The sequence below is a fragment of the Stenella coeruleoalba genome, assembly GCF_951394435.1.
Source record: "Stenella coeruleoalba genome assembly, chromosome: 10".
In the NCBI taxonomy this organism is placed as follows: domain Eukaryota; kingdom Metazoa; phylum Chordata; class Mammalia; order Artiodactyla; family Delphinidae; genus Stenella; species Stenella coeruleoalba.
Window position 1 is genome coordinate 21,178,680 of NC_137156.1, and position 17,754 is coordinate 21,196,433.

A 17,754-nucleotide genomic window follows, 5' to 3' on the forward strand; every position below is an offset into this window, starting at 1 on the left:
AGAAAACATTGACTTTTTTTTGGGGGGGGGGGGGCGGTGTCTTAAAAAAATTTTTTATGAGTCCGTAGAAGACAGGGAAATATTGGACATTGAAATATTGGAAGTGTAGTAAATCGGATCTTTCTGATTTTTTTCCTCGTATGGTTCCACACATGACAGGGCTGGCGATGTCTTAACTGACACTCCAACTTTGTAGCGGGTGGAGAAAAACAGTGGAAGAGAGATGGGGGATCTCGGAGCAGGCAGAGATAGATGCTCAAAGAGGAAGAAGGTCTGTGGGAGGCTGGGCTGGTCATTTTCCATCACAGCAATGCGCGGTGCTGTATGTCGGGTGGGTCCTTAACCCCGTGTTATAGAAGCCGAGAGAAGTTAATTTTAATGGTGAAAAGTTAACTAAATGGCCAATGACGGGGACCTAAAGAAGCTAGATTACGAGAGGACTTGCGCGTCTAAGGTCTCCTAGTAGATGCCGGTTGGGGAGGGGATGGCAAAGAGCCAGAGAGTCGGGCAAAGGAAGGTTCTGACGCCCAGTGGAATTTATAGAAAATGAATTCACGCAGGAAGAGGGGGAAGAAAGAGAGTGTTGGGAAGTCTGTCCTTAACGAGATGCTTACCCATCTGCCTAGGACCCCATGATTACCGTCCCTGCCTGTGTATTTCAACCGTAACGCCGGTCCTGAGCAATAACTTTAGAAACCCTTCAAAATCATTAAAGGAAACAAAGAGGCCATTCTCATGTGCTACACGCAAAACCTGGATAGTTTTTCCTCTTTTGTTTTAGAGGTTCCTGGAGATAGACAGATATGCAAAAACTTCACAGCAGAGAATACTGAGAAGCAATTCCATCAGGATATTTATTTTTAATACAGTCTGACATGTCTAGATTGTCAGAATTATTAAAAAATAAACATACTGGGGGTGGTGGTGGGATGAATTGGGAGATTGGGACTGACATATATACACTAATATGTATAAAATGGGTAACTAATAAAAAATATACTGTCTATAAGAAACTCACGTAATATAGTTACTAATAAGTTTGCATACAGATTTACTATTTAATAATTTATTAATTGCTTGTTCCTTTTTTTTTTTTTGCGGTACGCGGGCCTCTCACTGTTGCGGAACACAGGCTCCAGACGTGCAGGCTCAGCGGCCATAGCTCACGGGCCCAGCCGCTCCGCGGCATGTGCGATCTTCGCGGACCGGGGCACAGAACCCGTGTTTGCTGCATCGACAGGCGGACTCTCAACCACTGCGCCACCAGGGAAGCCACCGCCCCTTTCTTTTTCATATTTCTTTGTTCCTCTTCCTTCCTACCTTCATTTGACTTATTTAAACATTGTTAGTAGGTGGTCTAGTGATTACCCTATACATCCTTAACATCTCACAGCATACTTGGAATCAATAAATTACCATTCAAATTGAGTATAGAAACCTATACCACCATTATGTACCTTTGCCATAAGCCCTTTATGATATGTATATAGTACATGTAGATATAATTAAACTCTATAAGACAATGTTGTAATTTTCACTTTCAATCATCAAACATACTTTAAAGAACTCAAGAGAATAGGTCTGTCATTTTTACCCACATCTTTCCTAGCTTTGCTATTGTTCAATCATGCTGTTCCAAGTGTCCTGCTGGTATCATTTTTCTTGTCTCACACTTTACTTTTTTCTAGCACTTCTGCTGGCAATGGATTATCTCAGTTTACCTTCAAATCAAAATGTATTTCTCACCTCTTTGAACGATATTTTTGCTATATCAGCATTCTGGTCTATTCTTCCAACATTTAAAAAAGTCATGTCATTTCTTTATGGCCTCTGTGGTTCTGATGAGAACAGATCAAAGTTTCCCTTTAGTTTTCCTCAGGTTGCTTTCAAGAAGTTTTTATTTTTTTCCTTTGGTTTTCAGCAGTTTAATAGTAATATGTCTGGGTGTGGCTTTATAGGAGTATATCCTGCTTCAAGTTTACTGAACATTTTGAATCTGGTTTAGGTCTTTTGCCAAATTTGGAAAGTTTTCAAATTTGGAAATTCAAAATAAATTTCCCCCTTTTTCAAGGTCCTCTTTCTCCTCTTGTTTTGTGTCTCCAATGATGTGAATATAAGATCTTTGGTATTTTCCAATTTGTCCCTGAAGCACCAGCCATCTTTTAAAATATACTTTTCACTCTGTCATTTAGACTGGACAGTTACTATCATCTATCTTCACATTCACTGACTTTTTCTCAGTCATTGTCTGCTATTAGGACAGTCCATTGAGGCATTGTTGTTTATAATTTTGGTTAATACATTTTCAGTTCTGAAGTTTCAATTTGGACTTATATGTCCCATTTTTTTGCTAAGACTTTCTAACATTCAATTCATTTCAGTTCTCACCCCTAATTCTCAGAGCACTGAATAACCACTACTTCAAAGTATTTATTAGAAGATTTCAACATCTGTATCATCTCAGTATTGATATCTGTTGATTCTCTTTTCCAAGTCAGTTAACCAATTTTCCTGGTTCTTCATTTGCTGAATAATGTTGGATTATAACCTGGCCATTTTTGCATCAGACTTTGTGTCTTGTTCAAATTTTATGGAGAATATTGCTACTTTTGTTTTTGCAGTCAATTGACTGCCTTGTGTCAAAGTTCCAAGTACCAACCAGCCTTCTGTGTGTTCATAGTCCAATCCATTTCCAAAGCCTTTCTGATGCTATTTGGAGATCTCTGGAGTGTGTGCAGTCCAGTGACCAGTGTGGACTTGGGCAGTGCGCTATCACTTCAGTTCTCAAAGTTTTTGTTGTTTAGGACCTGAGTCACTTATACATAGATCATGGGTTCATCCAGAAGTTCACTAATAACTTCACGTGTTTGCTTTCCACAGTGTCTTTCTCGATATTTTCTGGTTACTTGGGGCACTCGGTTTCAGTCCCTGATGAGAAAGCTGCGGCCTTATTGAACCCCGCTCTGTCCTGAGCTTCTCAGGACTGTGCCGCCTTGTGGCTAAGTTGCAGGAAGAAACAGGAATAAAAAGACGAATTGGGCATATCCCTTTAGATGACCAGCTATTCTGAAGAAACAGGAAACAAATTATAGGTTGAAAATATCTGTACATACCGAAAGCCAGTAGAGCCAGCGCTGCCCTGCCTTGTCCTTGCCCGAAGAAGTGTCCAAAGTGTCTAATTTTCTCATTTCTTACTACAGGCTGGAAGATTGGCGCTCCTCGGTAGAACGAGTAAAACTTAGAGAATGTGGATATGGATCCCCCTACCTCTCGCATGCCAAGCGAGCGCTCTACCACTTGGGCTAACTCCCCTACACCAAACTCACTCTCTCTTTTTTCCCCCCGCCCCCCCTTCCTCCTTCAGCTTTTCAGAGTACTTCATTATTCGCTCTTTTGGAAGGCCCAAACTTCAGGAAATGTCAAAGCCATTAATGCGAAACCAGAATTTAGACTAAGGGCACATCTTCTCAAAGATGCCCCAAAGCAAGAGCGCGGTTGGTACCTATTCCTCCGCTAAGAAAAGAAAGTAGCCATGGGAAAAGTTTGATACCCCACGTTTCAGATTTTCTGGGACAGAAGAGAACACGTCTCACTTGGGAGGAGTCACCCAGAACAGTTGGCTAATGCAACAAGACTACCTCAGGATGATTATCTGTGTCTTGAAAAGGAGACCGAAACAAGAAACCAAAAGAAATTGGATGATCACTTGTTCCTTTTAGGGCAGGTGGTACACTGATTTTTCCCAGATGGTGGAAGGCAAAAGAATCAGCTGTTGTTTCCGCTCGGTTTCGAACCGAGGACCTCTCGCGTGTTAGGCGAGCGTGATAACCGCTACACTACGGAAACTCGCGTTGTGGTTTTTTCCCGGCATATTTATTCAATTCTTGCTGAGGTGGGTTATGAAAGGTTTCACATCTACACCGTGTGAGAGAATAACCAAAAACTACAAACTATTACAAGCAGGACCCATCGGAAATAAGAAGCGAGATCATATCAGAGAGAAGAAATAAAATATGGACACTGAGGGGTGAAGATGAAGAGTGAACAGGGTGGAAGGAACAGGCATGGAGGTAGGAATTCCTGTGTTCAGCAATTACCTGTTTAGTTGGAGTGGAGTGGAGTGTGTGCGTGCGGGTGTGTATGTAAAATAGACATGGAGGGAAACAGTGATTGAAAAGCCTGGACACATGAAGATACATTGGGGAGAAAATTGTGGAGGCTTAAGAACCTTTGAAAAAAAATCCAGGCACATGGCTTTAAAATCAAAACATTTTATGAAACGTTTTTATTTTGAATGCCAAATAGGTAGGAAACGGAGAAACTAGAATTAGAGAGAGAGAAAAAGAAGTTATAAGATATTAAAGAATCGAGGTTTATTCTTTTAGCTCCTGGGATTAGCAGTAGCATGAGTCTTTCTGCATCTCCAGTCCAGTACACTGTCTGGGACAGAATACATTTTCCATAAACATAGAATGGATAAAGGCATAGATGCATGAGAAGAAAGAAAGATTCTGGAGAGGTTGTCCAGGAAGGATCTACAGTATTTGAGTATATGTCAAGACACTGGATGTAGAGATTTTGAGGGAGAAGAAAGTGTCAAAGCCATGTATAGAATACTTGAACCTGGGTGGTAGACACAAGTGATTTTGAATTAATATCTGATGCATGGAAGATTAAATCCACTGATTTATAAGTATTTGTTTTAATAATGAATTAATGAATGAATTGGTCTGGATAAAAAGTGATAAGACTATGCACAGGGCTAAAGGAAAAGCCTACATTTTAATATAGGAAAAAAAAATCAGTTTTCCACTTCCGGTTTTGCTCCACACATCCATTCAAACTGAGAAAAAAATGGTTCAACTACTCTGAGCTTCAGTTTTATCAGTAAAGTGGGAATAATGATATTTGGATGAACTGCAAAGCCTAATCAAACAACTTGCATAAAATTAATAAACATTTAGTACAATTTTCAGCATATGGTGCTGAAAAAGGATTTTTTTTTCATTCTTTCGTAGCCTGTATTCCAAGTCCCCAGTGGTGGTCATCCTTCTCTCAAAGGCTCAGAGAGGCAGCAAATGGAAAGAGGTAATCCCCTCGTAACCACTGTGGTGCTTTCTCCAGCCTGAAGATGCCTCCCTTCCTTGAGCCCTTAAGGGGAAGAAACAGCACGGTCTGATCTTCAGGAAGCAATCTCTAGACAAGCTAACCTTCAGAAATCCATCTCTGGGTGTCATTTTGGTAACATGTGTATAAGAAGTAAAACAGAACATCACTTCTCTTTCACATTTTAAAAGAAAATCAACTGGGCAAAGTTGGAATCCTACAACCCATAATCATATATGTCACCATACTGTCACTGGTTCCCCAAAGAATAAAGTGGTTTCAAGATATTTTATTATCCTGAAAAGGCTACTACACTGTCTACACTGTCAGCATTCCAGATGTGACCACTGTCTCCGCTTTCTCCTTCCAGCTTCCAAGCTCACAGAATGTCAAAGAACACCTTATCATTATGTAACTTCTCACTTAATAACTGGAAATTTAAAGTCCACTTTGTCTGATATGAATATATCCACTTCGGCTCTTTTTGATTAATGCTTGTGTGGTGTCTCTTTTCCCATTCTTTACTATCAATCTCCTGTGTAACTTTAATCTTGTTTATAACATTTAATCTCATATATTAACACCTTTGAAAAGAGTTTCTTAAGGTCAGCATATTTATTTTTAGTATATTCTGACGATCTCTGATTTTTATGGGTGTGTCTAGATAATGTATATTTAATGTTATTATTGATAAATTTGCATATAGATTTACTATTTAATAGTTTATTAATGGTTTGTTCCCTTATTTTTTATTCTTTGTTTCTTTTCCTACCTTCTTTCAGCTTATTTAAACATTATCTGTAGCTGCTCTAGTGATTACTCTATACATCCTTAATATTTCACAGTATATTTAGAATCAATAAATTACTATTCAAGTTGAATATAGAAAACTCACTGCCATTCAGTCCCTTTACCATAATCATTTTATGTCATGTATATAGTACATGTAGATACAATGAAAACTCCATGGGACAATGCTGTACTTTTCACTTTCAAACATTAAACATACTTCAAAGAACTCAAGAGAAACATAATAGTCTATCCTATTCACCCAGATATTTCCTTCTCTGCTGTTGTTCTGATGAGAATGGAGTCATCATAGTTCAGGCATATAAAAATGGAGACGTCTGCCATTGAGAATCTGGTCTCAGACACCTCCTTACATCAGTGAGAACTTGAATTTTCTTTGAACTTTGCCAAACCCAAGGATGCCATTTGCCCTGTTGAGAACAACATAACCAGCTGCAACTTTATGGTCTCAAGGTTCCCCCTTGTAACTATGTAACCATTGCAGACCCCAACAAAACCTTGCTTAGCCAGTTCTCAAAGCCTATGGTATGTTGTTTAGGATCAGAGCCATTTATTCACAACTCACAGGTGCATCCAGATGTTCACTAATAACTTCTTGTGTTTGCTTTCCTGATATTTTCTGGTTACTTGAGGTTCCTGGTTTCAATCAGTGACAGGAAAGCTGGGGTCTTATTGACCCCCGCTCTGCCCTGCACTTCTCAGGACTCTGCTGCCTTGCTGCCAAGTAGCTGGAAGAAACAGGAATAAAAAGAGGAATTGGGCATATCCCTTGAGATGACCAGCTATTCTGAAGAAACAGAAAATAAATTACAGGTTGATGGTAGAGGTACATAAAAAAGGCCAGTAGAACCAGTGCTGTCCTGTCTTGTCCTTGCCTGGAGAAGGATCCAAAGTGTCTGATTTTCTCATTTCTTTCTACAGGTTGGAAGATTTGCAGTTGTCAGCTGGAGCTCCGTGGTTGAAAGAGTAAAAGCTGGAGAATGTGGGTATCGATCCCACTACCTCTCACATGCTAAGCGAGCGCTCTACCACTTGAGCTAATCCCCCACTTATCTCTCTGGTCTCTTTCCTCAAATATTTTAGAGTAATATCTCCACTTCATTATTCACTCTTCTGGGTGACCCAAACTTCAGAAAATTTCAAGGTCCTTATCGTGAAACCAGGACTGGACTCAGGGCACAGCTACTCAAAGATGCCCTGAGGCAAGAGCATGATTGGTACCTATTCCTCTGCTAAGGAAGGGAGGAGAGAGTGGCCGTGGGAAAAAGAAGAAGAGACAGAGGGAACATTTTTGGACTTCACTGTTGAAGAGAAACTGGAAATTAAGAACCTGTGTAGAAGAAAATACATGCAAAAGGAAATAGGGTTTTAATTCTGTTCCAGTTTTCACCCAACTTTAAACCGTTATCAGTTGTGACTGTTTTATAACGGGAGTCCTAAACATCTGTGTTCCCTTACATCTTTATTTGTTATTCACTAATTACAATAGAAGTAGAAGATTCTATCTGGGAAAAATTTAAATTATACAGTATAAATAAGTTGTCATTCATCAATAAAATTCAAAACATCGAATAAGGCATAAAGAAAGAGTAAAATAAATCGACAGGTGCAGAGATTAACATTTTGGAAGTTAATGAAATCATTTATTAAATTATTAACTGTTCAATATTTGATCTACCTATTCCTTAGCCTTACCTAATATTTTCATTTCAAGACAGAAGCCGTATTTATGCCTTAACTTCAGGCACTGAGGACACAGTGAGGGCAAAACAGTGATTTGAGCCTAAAGATCCTTATATTCTAGAGGAGAAACAGGAAATTTAAGAAGAAAAACTTCATAAGACACTTTCTGAACCAGAGAGTGTTTGTGAGGAAGGTGGCCTAAATTGATGTGATAGACTGAAATCACGATAAGAGACATTAGCTATGGGGGGGGCGGTGGTCTCAGTAGCAAAGTAACATTTGATTTAGCGGCTGAATGCCAAGAAGTAGGCACCTTACTAGGTCTGATTCAAAATGAAAAGACGTATTAGTCAGGAGCTGAGAGGTGAAGAAAGGCCCTCTGTGGACAACTGGGAAACTAGCCCAGACAGAGCCCGGTTACCAAATACCCACAGCAGAGCCAAAATGCGAGAAATTTTCCATCTCATTTGAAGACTGTGTGACTCTGGCCTAAGCAAATGTTGGGTGTGCTGAAGGAGCACCCATTCACAGAGTCTCCAAGAGCAGCACCCACAGGATTCTCTGTGCCTGAAGACGTTTAATATCAAGTTGAGGGAAGTCTTTCAGTGAAAAGCAAAGTGCAAGGGCTGTTCACAGCTCAGCATGGCAGAATCATGACCCGCTTTATCTTCCCTTCCTGTCTTTGGACCTCATCTGGTTCTGATCGCTAATGTTGATAAATATATTTCCTGCATTACCTGTTGGGATCCCCCCACCCCCATTTTAAATCATATTTCAGCTGCCTGTGCAAAGAGGAAAAAATTTATTTTGGATTCTATGTGTGGAAAGTAAATACCGCCTGACTGTTTCATAATTTGAGAGATATTTCTGAAGGTGTTGATTTGAACTGTCATTGCAGGTACTACAACGTTTGGGTTGAGACAGGTGGGTAAGGAACCTCCTTAAGGAAGAACTACCCAAAGATCCTACTCCTATTCTTCTTTATGAGTTTTCTCTAAGAATTCCCCTAATTTCATATTTTCTTGTTTGTTTTGTTTTTGACCATCTGGGTCTTTTTCGACCCCTTCCAGACCCAGGAAGCTCAGACCTCACACCCACAAATTCTTTTGTACATCTTGTCTCTCTAGGTGTCCCTCAACATCCTTCCCTCTTCTCCCAGGTCAATAGACCCCATAAATGTCAATTACAAATAGTGGAAAGACCTTCTTTTCACCAGGATCTCTCTGTTTGGAAAACAGGGGTGGGAGGTCCACCCTCCCACTAGCCCAAAACCATGAATGTTGAGATGGAAAGGCCAGCACAGTCCAGTACAGATCATGTTCACTCCCTCCACAGCAGGTTTTCCTTCCTTGTTGTAATACAATGACAAAGAGTATTGGTCAAAGACTGAGTCTGTGCTGTCTTCTGTGTGAAATATAAACGTATAAATTGTCATTTTTAAAGGCAATCCAATATTTCCTGGAGTTGGGTTCAGGGGAGAAGCTCTGAGGACTCAGGTGCCTGTGGAGAAGGAATGAAGGAGCAAAACTGGGGAAGATAGAATATCTTTCTCACTAGCTCCCAGTGCCACGAAGGCTTTGTAACATTCAACCTAATTCCCATGCTCTAACCCTCTTGTTGACCTGGGGTCATTCTAGACATGTGCCCTAACCAGTTGTATGGGTCTAACCTGCTGCCACAAGGTTATTTCATTGCCACCAAAGAGGGCCTGAGAGAAAATATGACTTCAGCAAAAGCACAATGAAAAATTACTGTTTCTATTAAGGAGTGGGGTGGGAGGAGTGAGATCTATAGTATTTCATCATGGGAATGATCTAGCTCTGAAACCATTTCACTCTTTTGAATTGCCAGAAAGCAAGTGAAGGTCCCAGCTGGGTAGGGTGCCCAGCTGGAATTGCGGGGCTGTCTCACATGTCATGTATTTCTCTATAAAACAGAGTTGTGATTGTTAGAGATTTTGGAAATATGGCCACCTAGGAGGAGGAGAGGAGGGGTGGCTTCTGCAGCCCTCTCACCTGCACAATTAAGCCCTCCCAACGTGGCCCAGGTTGCTGGGTAGGGCTTCATCCCTCCTCCTGTCTTCCAGAGAAAGATAGGATTGGCATAGTAAGACACTAGGATCCTGGACAAGGATGAGGTAGCAGAGGGAAGAGGAAGAATTTTCAAGAGAACATTGGAAACTGGAAATCAGGGCTTTTACTCAGTCTTTAATTTGAAAGAAATGAAGGAATGATCAGGAAATATCAACACAAAATCAAGAAAAAACTGCTCAAACAAGAAAAGTTCAACAAAAAACACGGATGCTCCACACGTCAGAATCCCTTCTCATCCTAAATATCTGTCAGATATTTTGAGTTTTCCAGTGACAATTTTAGTCAGATATAATGGTAAAGATTTTGGGGTTTGATTTTGTTTTTTTTTCATCGTGAAAGAAACAAAGTTTCTTTTGTTTGTTTCATTCCTAAGGTCAGTAGACAACAGGTCTGTTGCATTTGCCTTTCAAATTGCGGATATGAAACCAAGATTGTTTCTCTCCACCGTGGACATTCTGCTCAGATCGGCTGCTTAAGTATCCGGACATCCTGAGCCGTCACCAGTATGCTGAGACCCAGCTTGCGATCAGACTGAAAAGCATCCTGCTTTTCCCAGGGAACATTCATTTTTTCAAACTCATTTAGGGCTCTTTCCTTACCCAGGGACTAAGGGAAACCTTAGCCTGTTCTTTCCAAGAAGAGAACGTTAGTGGGTTTTAATCTCAATCTGCAAATCCATTCTTCAAGCCTCTAATGAGCGCCCATAGTACAAACTCAGTGAGTAAGGACAGCACTCCACAGGCAAAAGCGGTAGCTAACGCTTGCTAATCATTTCCTATTGTTCTGACCCTGCACCAGTTGCTGTGAACCACCTAGAGAATTCTGGAGGTCTCATTTTCCACGTGAAGAAACATGTGAAGGATGTATCAGGTACCACTATTTATCCAGCGAAGTCCACCTGCCTTATGTGCAAAAAGCTCTTGTAACCCCCGCTTGCCTGGACAGGTAAAACTGACTCTACTGACAGGGTTAGAAAAATTGGGGCGCAAGGATTTCAGCAAGCAAGAAGGAAGAAGAGACTAAAACGTATCTCAAGGTGACAACTTTCCTGAAAGCTGAACCTCCACTCTCCCAGCCCCCTGATGGCCTAATGATTACCCCGCAGCAGACATCTTCTCACCTAGCTTATTATGCAGTTTTCTTATTTGCGTCTTGTCTGTGTCTCCTACGCCTCTTAACTGGGATGTAGCTCTATAAGGGAGGCAAGTTTGAGGTTTTATTCACTCTTGAATCACTGCACCTAGAGGGGTCCACTAATAAGAAATATTTGTTGCATGATTAAGAGAATAAATGATTTTACACCTCCCCATTCCTTAACTGCCAATGGCTGACCTTCCAGGCCCAAATTTGGAAGAGAACTCTCCCCTGCTTCTTCCATCAGATGGAGAGGAAGATCAAAAGTGTGATATAACTTGTGTTTTCTGGTATAATCGAAGTGTTTTCACCAATGATTTTACTGAAGTTACTGGGAAGTGCAACAAACTCGAAATCTAATTTCACCCTTTTAAGCAAAGGCTGGCTCATTTTTCAAAAGACTATGGAAAGATAATGACCTGCCTGCCCTCTCTGAGGCTCGAACTCAGGACCTTCAGATTATGAAACTGATGCGAGGGCAGATAGCTCGAGTTTTACTCATTGAGAATAAAATAGGAGACAGTACTTTCCAACCACCACTATTTTATCAGCTGCTAGCTTTTAATAAATACAATCAATGGTACTTGAAAATCATTCCAATAAGCCAATGCCCCAAATCAGGAATGATGCAGTCTATGCCTTTCCGGAATTCATCTACAGATAAGATCATCTGGGTTTCTTGACTGGAGACAATGTGCCGTCTTTTGTTAGTCTTGTGTTCCAGTTATGCGCTTTTTCCTGCCCTCAGAGATCTCACTCAATCTTACACCTTTCATCACCTCCTTGTTGAAAGAAACATAGGAGCTGCCCAGTTAATATTATTTCACTGAGTGAATCACTAGTCCTCAAATTTGTCTACAGTCTGTACTTCTCTGTCTTACTCTACATCTCCATTTGTAGCTATATGACTGGAGACATTCTCCCTACAAAAACCACAAACTGAACTTAACAAAAAGCCACCTTGTTGTTTCAACCTTATGTGCTAAATCGTACTAAGAGATTTATGGAGATTATTTCATGTAGTCCAGTTGAATTTTGGCAACAAAACTCTGTATCGTATTTTGCACTTTCCAGATAAAATGGAGGCTCAGAGAAGTTAGGTAGTTTTTCTAAGGTCCCAGAGCTGCTAAACAGCAAAGTATGAACGGAGAAAAATTATTAGATTCCAAACTGTGAGCTCTTTCTCAGCTCCAGCTCACGATCTCTCTGTCTGTTCTTCTCCACAGTAGCCCATTCATCCACACACCACCTGTCTAATTCCCAATCTCTGTGCTGGACTTCTGGGCTTAGACTTCCAAGTCAACTTTGGCTTATTCTCCTCCTTCAAAACCTACATCAAATGACTTGCCAAATACTGAACATTATTCTTGTGCAGCTTTTTTGACTCCATCACCTCCTTTCCATTCATTCAGTGCATATTCGTTGGGAAGCTGCTCTGTGCCAGGCACTGCAGTAGGCTCAAGCCACTGAGAATGAATCTGACCACCCATACCTCAGGAGCAGGGAGGATAAATATGGACAAGGAATGATCCACTTCCGGTTTCACCACTTTCAGTCTCCCTGGCATTGGTAGCTAAGTAACTCTTTCTGAAATACTAGTTTTCTGCTTCACGCTGACCATTTTTGATTTCCTAATTTGGATATGATTTTGCTTTTCTCTCAACTTCTTCTACCCACATTGCAATTTTACTTAATAAGGTGATTTAGATCCAGTGGTGGTTAGTGTTTAGTCCCTTGATGTATTCCCTGATTTGTTATCTACTAGGCCCATCAGTGAAAGAGACAGGATTGTTGACATCTGCAGCAATAATTGTGGATTTTTCTACTTTTCTTTTCAGTTTCATTAGCTATTGTTTATGGGTTTTGAAGCTCTGTGGTCAGAGGCATACACTTTTAGGATAGTTATTTTGTTAGTGAGCTGACATCTTATAATTGCATACCTTCTCAAGTAATACCTGGCAATTTTCTTTGCTTTCAAAATCCACTTTGTCTTATATTAATATATCCACTTTATCTTTTTTGATTAATGCTTGTGTGGGGTCTCTTTTCCCATTCTTTTCTTTTAATCTCCTATATCTCCTGTACTCTTGAATATAGCTTTTAATCTCACATTTAACTATATTTGAAATGGGTTTCTTATAATCAGCATATTTATTTTTAATACACTGACAAACTGTGATTTTTAATTGATATATCTGGATTGCCAGAATATATTAAAAATAAATATGCTGACTATAAGAAACTCACATCATATTATTATTAATAAGTTTGCATTTACTATTTAATAATTTATTAATGGTTTGTTCCCTTTGTTTTTCATATTTCTTTGTTCCTCTTCCTTCCTACCTTCACTTGACTTATTTAAACATTGTTAGTAACTGGTCTAGTGATTACCATACACATCCTTAATATTTCACAGTATACTTAGAATCAATAAATTACCATTCAAGTTGAGTATAGAAACCTCACCACCATTTAGTCCCTTTACCATAACCCCTTTATGTTATGTATATAATACATATAGATACAATGAAAACTCCACCAGATAATGTAATAATTTTCACTTTCAAGCATCAAATATACTTTAAGGAACTGAAGAGTAACATAAGAGTCTATTATATTTACCCAGTTATTTGCTTCTTTGTTATGGTTCTGATGACAAACTGAAATCATAATGGAGTAATCATAGTTCAGGCATATAAAAATAGGGTGATGGCCACTGAGGATGTGGTCTTAGACCAGTCCCTACATCACCGAGAATTTGAACTTTGAACTGTACCAAACCCAAGGACACCAGCAGCCATATCTGGAGCAACTTCCACAAGCTGCAAACTTACAGTCTCAAGGTCCACTTGTAACTATGTAACCATTGTAGACCCTAACCAATTCTTGCTTAATAAGCAGTCTTGCTTCTTGTCAGTTCCAATTATAATTATGGACAAACAACTTAGGTAACTAACTGTGTGGCCTCGCAGTTTTTCCCTTTAATAAGCTTCCTTCATTTTGTAGTCCAGTGGAACACGACTCATGTGCTTCTTGAATCTGTGTCTCCCAGGCTGCAGTCCCAATAAACATCATTTTATTTCAAACAGGTTTCTGTTTCTGAAATTTTGGTTAACGTTTTCCTTCATTTATGCTCTTCTGTTTCCTTCTGGTATCATTTTTTTCTTGTCTCACGACATTACTCTTTTCTAGCACTTCTGTTAGCAATGAATTCTCTCAGTTTACCTCAAATGAGAATGTCTGAAGGGTATTTTTGTTATATTTAGCTACTGGAGGGTAGCTTTTGTTATGTCTGAAGGGTATTTTTGTTATATTTAGCTACTGGAGTGACAGGTCTTTTCTTTCAGCATTTAATAAAAGTCATGTCATTTCTTTACGGTTCTTATGGTTTCTGATGAGAAATCCACAATCATTCAGATTGCAGTTTCCCTTTCATTTTCTTCTGGTGCTTTCAAGCATTTTTTTCCTCTTTTGTTTCCAGCAGTTTAATTGTTATATGTCTGGGTGTAGATTTATTTGGTTTTATGCTGCTATAGCGTTGCTGAATGTTTTTATTCTGGTTTATATCTTTTGCCAAATTTGGGGAGTTTTCAACCATTAATATTTCCAGTGTTCCCCCCACCGCCTCTTTTCAAAGACCTCTTTCCCTTCCTCTGTTGGGTTTCCAATGATGTGAATGTAAGAACTTTGCTATTTTCCTATTTGTCCCTAAGGCTCCGTCCATCTTTTAAAATACACTTTTCTCTATGTCATTTTGATTGAGTAGTTACTATTGTTCTATGTATACATTCACTGACTTTTTCCAGTCATCTCCTTCTCCTATTGAGACAATCCAGTGAGATGTTCTTTATAATTTTGGTTAATATATTTTTTCAGTTCTGAAGTTGCAATTTGGATGTATATCTTCCTATCTTTTGCTAAGACTTCCTAACATTACATTCATTTCAAAGAGTTCTCACCCCTAGTTCTCACAGCATTGAAAATATTTGTCAGAGGATTCCAATATTTGTGTCATCTCAGTATTGGTATCTGTTGATTCTCTTTTCAAGAGAATTAAGATTTTTCTTGGTTCTTCATATGCTGAATAATTTTGGATTATAACTTGGCCATTTTTGTATTACATTATAAGGCTTTATGTCTTGTTCAAAGCTTATGGGGAATATTGCCGATCTTGCTTTTGCAGGCACCTGACTGCCTTGTGCTCAAATTCCAGGTACCGAACAGCCTTCTGTGTGTTGTGGTTTCATAGTCCAATCCATTCCCAAAGCCTTTCTGATGCTATTTGGAGATCTCTGGAGTGTGTGCAATCCAGTGACCAGCGTGGACTTGGGCAGTGCGCTATCACTTCAGTTCTCAAAGTCCATGGTAGGTTGTTTAGGATCAGAGCCACTTAGTCACAGCTCGCAGGTGCAACCAGAAGTTCACTAATAACTTCACGTGTTTGCTTTCTACGGTGTCTTTCCTGATATTTTCTGGTTACTTGGGGTACTCGGTTTCAGTCCCTGACAAGAAAGCTGGGGCTTTATTGACCCAGCTCTGCCCTGTGCTTCTCAGGACTGTGCCACCTTGCAGCTAAGTAGCAGGAAGAAACAGGAATAAAAAGGAATTGGGCATATCCCTTGAGATGACCAGCTATTCTGAAAAAACAGAGAATAAATTATAGGCTGATAGTAAAGGTACATACCAAAGGCCAGTGAGCCAGCGCTGCTCTGTCATGTCCTTGCCCAGAGCTGGGTGCAAAGTGTCTAATTTTCTCATTTCTTTCTACAGGTTAGAAGATCTGCAGTTATCAGTCAGAGCTCCTCGACTGAGAGCAAAAGCTGGAGAATGTGGGCATCGATCCCACTACCTCTCACATGCTATGCGAGCGCTCTACCACTTGAGCTAATCCCCCACACTTCACTTTCCTTTTTCTCCGAGTTTTTCAGAGTCCCATCCCCATCATTCACTTGAAACCCTGACTCTGCTAAGGACAAGTCTTCTCAAAGATGCCCTGAGGCAAGAGCACGGTTGGTACCCATTCCTCTTCTAAGGAAAAGGAGGCGGGGAGTAGCCATGGGAAAAGCTTGGCGTCCCAAAATTTCACTTTTCAGATTTTCCGAGATAGAAGGGAAAACTTCCCAGTTGGGAGGAGTCACCCAGAACGGCCGGCTAACTCAACAGGTCTATCTCAGGATGTTTATCTGTTTCTTAAAAACGAAATGAAAACGACAAACCAACAGGAGTGGGATGACCACTGGTTCCCTTTAAGGGAGGCGGAGGGCTGATTTTCCCCGCATGATGGAAGGCAAAAAAAGCATCAGTTGTTTCCGCTCGGTTTCGAACCGAGGACCTCTCGCGTGTTAAGCGAGTGTGATGACCACTACACTACGGAAACTCACATTTCATGCCGTCTTAAGATATTTCTCTGGTGTTACTGAGGCAGGTCATGAGGATTTACATATCTACACAGTAGGATAGAACAATAAAAAAAACAAGATATTACAGACAAGAGCCATCGGAAATAAGACGCGAGAGCATATCATAGTGAAGGAAAAAATACGGACATTTAGGGGTGAAGATGGAGGGAACAGCGTGCACAGGGTGGAAGGAACAGGCTTGGAGGAATTCCTGTGTTCAGAAATATACCTGTTCAATTGGAGTGCTTGTGTGTGTGTGTGTGTAAAATAGACATGGAGGGAAAGTGATTGAAAAGCCTGTACACATGAAGATACACTGGGGAGAAAACCGTGGATGGTTAAAAACCTTTGAAAAATATCCAGGCACAAGGCTTACATAATCAAGGTAACATTTTATGAAGGGTGGGGGAAACCAGAATTGAAGAGAACGAAAAAGAAGTTATAAAATATTAAGGGATTGAGGTTTATTCTTTCAGCTCCTGGGATTAGCAGTAGCATGAGTCTTTCTGCATCTCCAGCCCAGTACACTGTCTGGTACAGAATACATTTTCCATAAACATAGAACGGATAAAGGCATAGATGCATGGGTTAGCTGCAATGCTAAATCAAACAAGTTGCATAAATTAATAAAATTTTAGTACAATTTCTAGCACATGGTTCTGAAAGAGGATTTATTTCATTCCTTTTTAATCTTTCTTCACCTGTATCCCAAGTTCCCATTCCCTAAGAGAAAAACACGGAGAAATAGTTGAGATCCTACAAACTATAATCATATATGTCATCATTTTGTCATTGGTCCCACAAAAAATAAACTGTTTTCAAGACACTTGATTACCCTGAAAAGTCTGCTACACTGTCTACATTGTCATCATTCTGAACATGACTACCGTCTCCTCTTCTTCCCTGCAGCCTCTAAGCTGCGCAATGTCAAAGATTTGTGGTCTACCTGTATAAGAATTCTCAGAAGCCTCCAAATCCTCAAGCTCTCTTCATCCTGACACCTAGAAGAAGAGATGAGGGAACATTTTTGGGCTTCACTGTTGAAGAGAGAAAGAAAGTGGAAATTAAGAACCTGTGTAGAAGAAAATGTTTGGAGGAAATACATGCAAAAGGAAATAGGCTTTAAATTCGGTTCTAGTTTTCACCCAACTTCAAGCTGTTATCAGTTGTGACTGTTTTATAACAGGAGTCTTAAACATCTGTGGTCCCTTACACCTTTATTTGTTATTCACTAATTAGAAGGTAGAAAATTCTGTCCAGGAAAAATTAAAATTATGCATTATAAATAAACTGCCATTCATCAATAAAATTCAAAACATCAAATAAGTCATAAAGAAAGAGCAAAATGAATTGAAAGATGCAGGGATTAACATTTTGGAAGTTAATAAAATGATTTATTAAATTATTAACTTGTATTTGATCTGCCTATTAACTCCATTTACCTATTACTTCCATTTCAAGACAGATGCCATATTTATGCCTTAACTCCAGGCACTGAGGACACAGTGATTTGAGCCTAAAGATCC